The following is a 7,739-nucleotide window of genomic DNA, read 5'->3' as shown; positions in this document are numbered from 1 at the left end:
TTAAAGGATAACCTCGTGTTGGCACAAAATAGAATGAAACAACAGGCAAATCAACATCGCAGTGAAAGAAGTTTTGATGTAGGTGATTGGGTATTGCTATGGCTACAACCATATAAGAAAATGTCCCTAAAGCAATCTAAGAAGGATAATAAATTATCACCAAAGTATTATGGTTCGTACAAGGTGCTGCAAAAGATTGGTACTATGGCATACAAATTGGAGCTTCCTGCAGCTTCTCGATTGCACCCAGTTTTCCATGTTTCATGTTTAAAGAAGGTTATAGGCAACAAGATCCCAATTCAAACAATATTACCAGAACTTGACGAGGAAGGAAAAATTATATTGGAACCGGAAGCAGTCACAGAAACAAGAACTTGACAACTACGAAATCGATCAATTTCAGAGTATCTTATCAAGTGGAAGAACTTATCCGTTGAAGATTCCACATGGGAGGATGAGAATTTTATGAAGAATTATCTAGAACTACTCAAGCGTTGAGGACAACACTTTTTTGAAGGAGAGGGGCACGTTGGGTCTCTATAATACTAGTGATTACCCCATTACTATTATAGTTATACCCCTTATTTATATTGTTGTGCCCCTATTACCCCCATATTGTTATTTCTGTGCCCCATAGAATCCATCTATTGTTATTTTTGTGGCTTTATATTATTATTGTTAGGTTGGCTGGATTATATTGTGACTCCTTAGACTCCTATATATAGAAAGGAGGTTTTGTCATTTGAATCATCGAATAATTGTTCATTTATGTAATGTAAAGGAGGTTGCTCCCTCGAAGAGGCTGAATTCTAAGGCGTTGATCTATCCTTTCTATCTTTCTTGAGCTGGTTTCATAACATTAGCAGTCAATCCCTTTGCATGGTAGGCAGCTTTAACTAATAACGAATTGGAAAATGCAATCATTGCATCGTCAAGTCAAAGTTTAATTTGATGATTAAAATGTCAAATTTATTTACATTTGAGATAATAATGTAAATTTATATTTTCCATGTAGTGACAAAAAATATGGGGATTCTCATAATCGCCTGCGGAATGGTCGTGGCTCCAGGAGGTGAACTTTTACTTATGAAGAGAAATGCCTTCATCCATATCTTCAAATTCTTGCAGGTGAAAAAGAAAATTCCCACAGGTTTACAATCATTTTTTGCCATTGAATTTAAATACATTACCAATATTTCAGCTGGATCTCTTTCTAAATGAATATTTCAGCTGGGGCGATTCTCAGAATCACCCCATGTGCCCACGCCTGCATGCAATCCAGCAAATTTATGATTAGTTTCTACCAACAACAACTACGACTGCACTAGTGACATATTCAGTTAAAAAAAATGGCATGCTTATTATCAGCAGAGACTATATCTTCCCATGAAGCCAAACCATGGAGGACTACTATACTCAAACGTTACAGTACTCCATTTGGTTAACTTTTATGTGGGGTCTCCACACAAAGCAGTTCCTTCATCCCATGTCAAGTAGATCACTTTGTATCTCCTTACCTCCACGTCTGCTTGCCACTTGGAGGATATGTGCAAGCAATAGCTGAAGCATTTGCAAGGGTAACACGTGTAATTAAGAGTCCACAATAAGGACCGTTTCCATGTATATTCATATCGTTCAATGCACAAAACACTTTTTATTCTCAGTATGTCAACTTTAAATAAGAAAATTTACAAATGTGCATTCAATTAATTCCACTCTGCATGAGAAACACTGGGATTACTACATTATTAATGAAAAAATCATTCATCTTTAGTTTTAGAAAGTTAAATAAAATATTATTAATTATGAAATCAAAACTCTAGAGTTTTGAGCTTTGAGTTGGTGATGGGATTTGTTTTTTTATTATTTGTATTTTTCTACATTATGGATGTATGAGTGACGACTCCAGAGATTTGAACAAGAGTGAGACTCTTACAAATCAATTCCAAACACCAAAACCCTACAAACTAGAGTTTATAATAAAACTTGATTACACAATTCTGGTGATAAATATTATATTTCATTAGTTGATATTATTCTATCTAATAAATAGACTAACCCAACCTAGACTCAACTTAATCCCCCCCCCCCAAAAAAAAAAACCTACATCGAAAAGATAGCCCTAACATCGATCTCAACCATTATAGTTGACCAATCTGAATTAAATCTCTCTATTTTAAGCCTGAATGGTGGCGTTTGATTATCAACTATTAGAAATAAGGGAACATCGCATTATGGTCCACAAGAGTGAGTTAATATTAATATTCTATTTTAATTTTCCTTAAAAGAAAGAATAGCGCAAAGGAATTTGCAGCATCATGGTCCACAGCCATAATGGTGGACAACCCTGAGTTAGATCTTTCTATTTTATATTTAAATGGATTACCATTACATTATTAGTATATTCAGAAGGTTAATTAGGAGTGGTGGGTGAAATGCTATTATTTTCTTACTAGTGATATGATGACTATAATACCATGATTGTAGTGACTTTGTGCATTTATGATTAAGAGTTCCTTGAGAATTTATATATATGAGATTTTGTCAAAAGTAAAATATTTCTATAGATATTTTAGAGTATATTTCAAAGTTATATGATGGTAGCAATCACTATTGGAAAACTTATGTAGGAAGATGTTAAATATATATCATTAAATTAAACTAATATAATATTATGTTATATAGATAGATAGATAGTGTTAATATAGTTTATATCAATATTCAAATATGTAATGTTTTTGGAAACTGAAACAAATTAATAACTTGGAAATCAACGTTAAATTTTGTGCTAAATTATGTAACCTTTAAACTAAAAAAATGAACATTCAAATCAATTTTTTTGAAATAGCATAAAATACATTTTATACATTTAAGATTACACATATAGGCTTTATTAATGCATCAATTTTTAAAACACAACCTCCAAACCTAGGCTAGATTCTAGTTCATAATTACATTCCCATTGGAGATGCATAAAAGGAAATAGTTATGCTTGTATTCTCAAACATATTATCATAATTTGTAATCTTACAGGTGTGTTACAGGTTGTTACATGTGTGTTTATATATTGTGATCGTGAGTTATAATTGTGAGTTTCTAGATTACTCTCTTTAGCTACTCAAATCCACTTTCTTAGAGCATGAATAGGCCTAATCGTTAAGAGCATGTGTTTCCTCCTAAGAGGTCACAAGTTCAAAAACCAGAAGGGGTCAAAGTAGTATGCCTTCGTAGACAATAATCAAATCGTTTCGTGGAGGTGGTCTCTTGTCGCACAAACAAGGGGGTCTCATACACCAATTTGTGTCTGGCTTGGCTATGACCTTAAAATTGGATAATAATAATAATTATGATATAGATTGTTGAAATTCATAATCTATAAGGTGAAAGCATGGAGTTGGGTTACACTTTTTGGCAAAGATGGCACGCTGGGTGGAAAAAAATGATTGCTCGATGAGCCCTTTTTAAGCGCTTGATCGAGATGTTTGAGCACTTAAACAATGTAACCCATTGTTATTTAGGAGCTCGATTTAGCCATGTATTTGTGGCAGTCAAATGAAGGAGATTGGGTTTTGGATTTATTTTCTGGCTCAGGTAAGTTTATTATATGGAATTGAATTTCAATATGTTATTTATTAATTTATTGTCATTGTACTAATTTAATTCATTATTTCTTTTGTGATTGATAATTAGTACAACACTAACATGTTGCCTTCAAAAAGGAAGAAATTGCATTGCCATTGAAAAAGATCCAATACAGTGCAATTTTATTTAGCAAAGAATTAATGCTCTTCAATTTCTTCTAGATGCAATGAAAGAAATTGGTTGAAGAAAGGGGACTTTAGTGAATCACGTGTGGCGAAAAAGGCAAAGGAACCCCAACCACTATTACACAAAATGATTGGAAAGGCATACATTGGGAGATTTGCAGACATCAAAGATCCATTAGAGGAGGAAAATGAGCAAAATGAAACAAAAAAATATTGAGAAGATGATAATGATGAAACTCTAGAGACGAAGAGTTTGGATTACGTGACATTGTTGATTAAATTTAAGTTTGCTTGGAAATCAAGCTCATTTTTGGAAACTATTAATTAGTTATACTTGTAAATGTTTGACTTTGACATTTTATGAGAAGAATAAGCACTCAATTAATGTTTATGTGTTCAATATTTGTATTATGTGATTTTCGCATTCATTTTTTATGTTAATCATTATTTTTTGAAAAAAAACAATGATTCTTATTATTTTTTGACATGAAATTCAATAAAAAAAACTATTATTTAACCATTTTTAGTTAAAATTTTCCTATAAAAATTGTGATTTTGACATGTCATCTCTAGCAAAAAATTACAAAAAATTATGAAAATGTAGTTTTTTAGTTATATTTATGTTAAAAATGTTATTTTTTTGTCAATTGTTAAAATTAACGTTTTTTAGAGACAATTATTTCATTTGTATTGAAATATTAATTAACGATGTATAAATATGTAGAATATTGAAAATTCAAAATATCGACCTTCTTCTTTAAATATGCAAAACAATAAAAACCTCACTACAAAAAATTAAAATTAAAATAAAAACAAGAAAATATGAAGAAGAAGACCACTTCAAAAATTATTAAATTTAGAAAATAATTATTTACATTTCATACATAATAAAATTTAAAGTTAAAAAATAGGTCTTTTAAACAATGGCGTAATGCAAAATTATCACTTTTTAAAATCAGCATGAAAATCACTACCATTCTAAAACATAATGTACATAAAAAAATTTAAAGTGCCAAAAACTATGCTCTAAAAAAAACATGTGTGTTCTGCATCACCCGTTTTCAAAATCGGGTCACTTTTTTGCTATCTCTACAAAACTAACAGTATCAGTTCCCATTTCAAAGTTTACAATGTTATCAGTGACATGAGTATGCATGAGGACATGCAAAATATTAAGCTTGGGGGAGATGTTGGGTCACAAAAATGTTATATTTTTCCTACTTATTTTCCTATTTTTTTTATCCCTTTTTGACCAACAAGACCATATCTGATTATTTGTAATAGCCCTTATTCACCTAAGTACGTCCTTTTTCACTTGTCACTTTTTTTTCCAACTCTACTTATAATTTGACATTAGAACTACTTTCTTACAATGATTTTATCATAAAACTTATGTGTGGGTTGCTTCAGGTTTGTATGGTTTGTCGAAGCTTGTTATTACAGGATTACATTTTAGTTCCTTTATAGATTTGGATTAATTAAGGTTCCATGAGTTGTTGTTGTTACACAAACAATTTCTTAAGCACATGTTTCCTTTCCTAATCAAAATGGATCTAGGAGTGCTTCAAAGTCAAAAGAAACAACTCATCACTTGGAGATATTTTTGGAGCATACATATCATTTGGTTGAGATATTTTGTAACTCTATTGTAATTAAAGGAATCTGTTATAGTTTTACCCCTTCCATGGAAATCATTGAGATATCGTTTTATTTTAAGATCACATGAGAATTGAAATATTCTCATGATGATCTTCTCATTGTAATTTAGGTCTATAAAAGAGAACATTGTTTACCGATGAGGGCTAGAGTGAAGAATTGGGGAATAGGATTGGAATGGGCAAACACCGGATCTCTATAACACTGATACTTTTATTAATGAAAATATAAACTTTGTGGTTTAATAATTTCCTATCAGTAGTTTGTGTGCTTTTTAGTGCACAAACCCTTGCTAAGGAGGAATGGCCCTCCTTCATAGCAGGGATCACTAGTTAGTTAGTGGAATACATAATTGCATATATATTTCTTAGTTATGTGGTTGATGTTACTACTATTGTTACATTTAATTTTATGTGCAATTTAATTAATTGCAGTAAGATTTGGATGGCATGACAACTTAAGTCTTGGAACAGTCCCTCAGTTTAGTGTGGTATTGAGTTATTTTCTTTGCTGTTATAGTTTGGATTGCACTTCATTTTATGTGTAAAGACTGAATGAGTGATGTTTTTCAGGAGTGTTTGATAGTGGTTGAATGATAGATTGGATAAATATTTATCAATTAAGTGATTGTTGTTACTACTAAATGTTACAATTAATTCTATGTGTAAATTAATTAATTGCAGTAAGCTTTGGATGCTGTGACAAATTAATTCCTAGATCGGTCCCTTAGTTTAGTGTGGCAATGAATTATTTGCTTTTTGTTACAATTTGGATTGCACTTCTTTTTATGTGTGTAGATTGAGCGAGTGATGGTTTTTAGGGTTCTGTGAGAGTGGTTGAATGACATATTGCATAAATATTTCTTAGTTATGTGATTGTTGTTATAGTTAATTCTATGTATAATTTAATTATTTGCAGTAAGCTTTGGATGGTGTGACAACTTAAGTCCTGGAACGGTCCCTCAATTTAGTAGTGAATTATTTGATTAAATGTTATTTAGTATTTTGATTGATTAAAGTTTGGATGATTTTTCAGGATTGTTGTGAGAGTGGTTGAATGATAATTTGCATAAATATTTCTCAGTCACGTGATTTATGTTATTGCTACTATTAGATTAATTTTTGTGTGTAATTTAATTAATTGCATAAGATTTGGGATGGGTGATACAATTAAGTCCTGGACCGATCCCTTATTTTAGTGTGGTATGAATTATTTTCTTTACTGTTACAATTTGGATTGCTCTTCATTTTATGTGTGCAGATTGAATGAGTGATGGTTTTTCAAGAGTACTGTGAGAGTGGATGAATGACAGATTGTATAAATATTTCTAATTTATGTGATTAGTGTTACTATTTAAGTTACAATTATTTTTTTTGTGTAATTTAATTAATTACAATAATCTCTGGATGGTGTGATAGCTTAAGTCCTAGACCGGTCCCTCAGTTTAGTGTGGCATTGAATTATTTTCTTTGCCATTACAATTTGGATTGCACTTCCATTTATCTGTGCAAATTTAATGTGTGATGGTTTTCATAAGTGCTATTAGAGTGGTTGAATGATAGATTGCATAAATATTTTCTCATTTATGTGATTGTTATTTTACTGCTTCTGCTAATTATAGTTAATTCTGTGTGTAATTTAATTAATTGGAGTAAGCTTTGGATGGTTGACAACTTAAGTCTTGGATCAGTCCCTAAGTTTAGTGTGGCAATGAAATATTTGCTTTGGGTGTTATGGTTTGGATTTCACTTCCTCTTATGTGTGCAGATTGAATGAGTGACAATTTTCAGAGTGGCATGAGAGTGGTTGAATGACAAAGTAGCTAATTTGCATTATTCATTCACACTGAATCTATGTGGAGGGTGAAACAACTTTGTTGATTGTTAAGAGTGTGTTTTGCAATGAATTTGGGTGAGATTAATTTATACTATTCATCATCTTCCGTAGAATAGACTTTGCGCGACAGTCTTGTAAAAATTTAATCTTACTGGATCAATAATTAAATGTAAGAGAAGGTAGACCAACCTTAAATGAAAACAATACAAAAATAATGAAGTTAACAATGTTGATTATTCAAATCATTGTGAGATATAGGCATTAATATTTTATTAACTTTTATGTCTTCATGAACATATGTTGATACAGAATTAATCAAAGGAGCATTCCAGTAATCCTAATTTTTTCTTTCAACAATTCATACCTTATCTTTAACACATTAATGATATTGCAGTAGGTAATTTGTATTGACACAAATAATACAAAAGAAATTCAAAGTTTAGTCCTATAAGAATCATAATTTTTTAAACATGGATTACA

The sequence above is a fragment of the Pinus tabuliformis genome, chromosome 5_2, assembly GCF_031772625.1.
Source record: "Pinus tabuliformis cultivar Carrire ecotype Pingquan chromosome 5_2, CPIR1, whole genome shotgun sequence".
NCBI lineage: Eukaryota > Viridiplantae > Streptophyta > Pinopsida > Pinales > Pinaceae > Pinus > Pinus tabuliformis.
Note: the sequence above shows the minus strand (reverse complement) of the source record.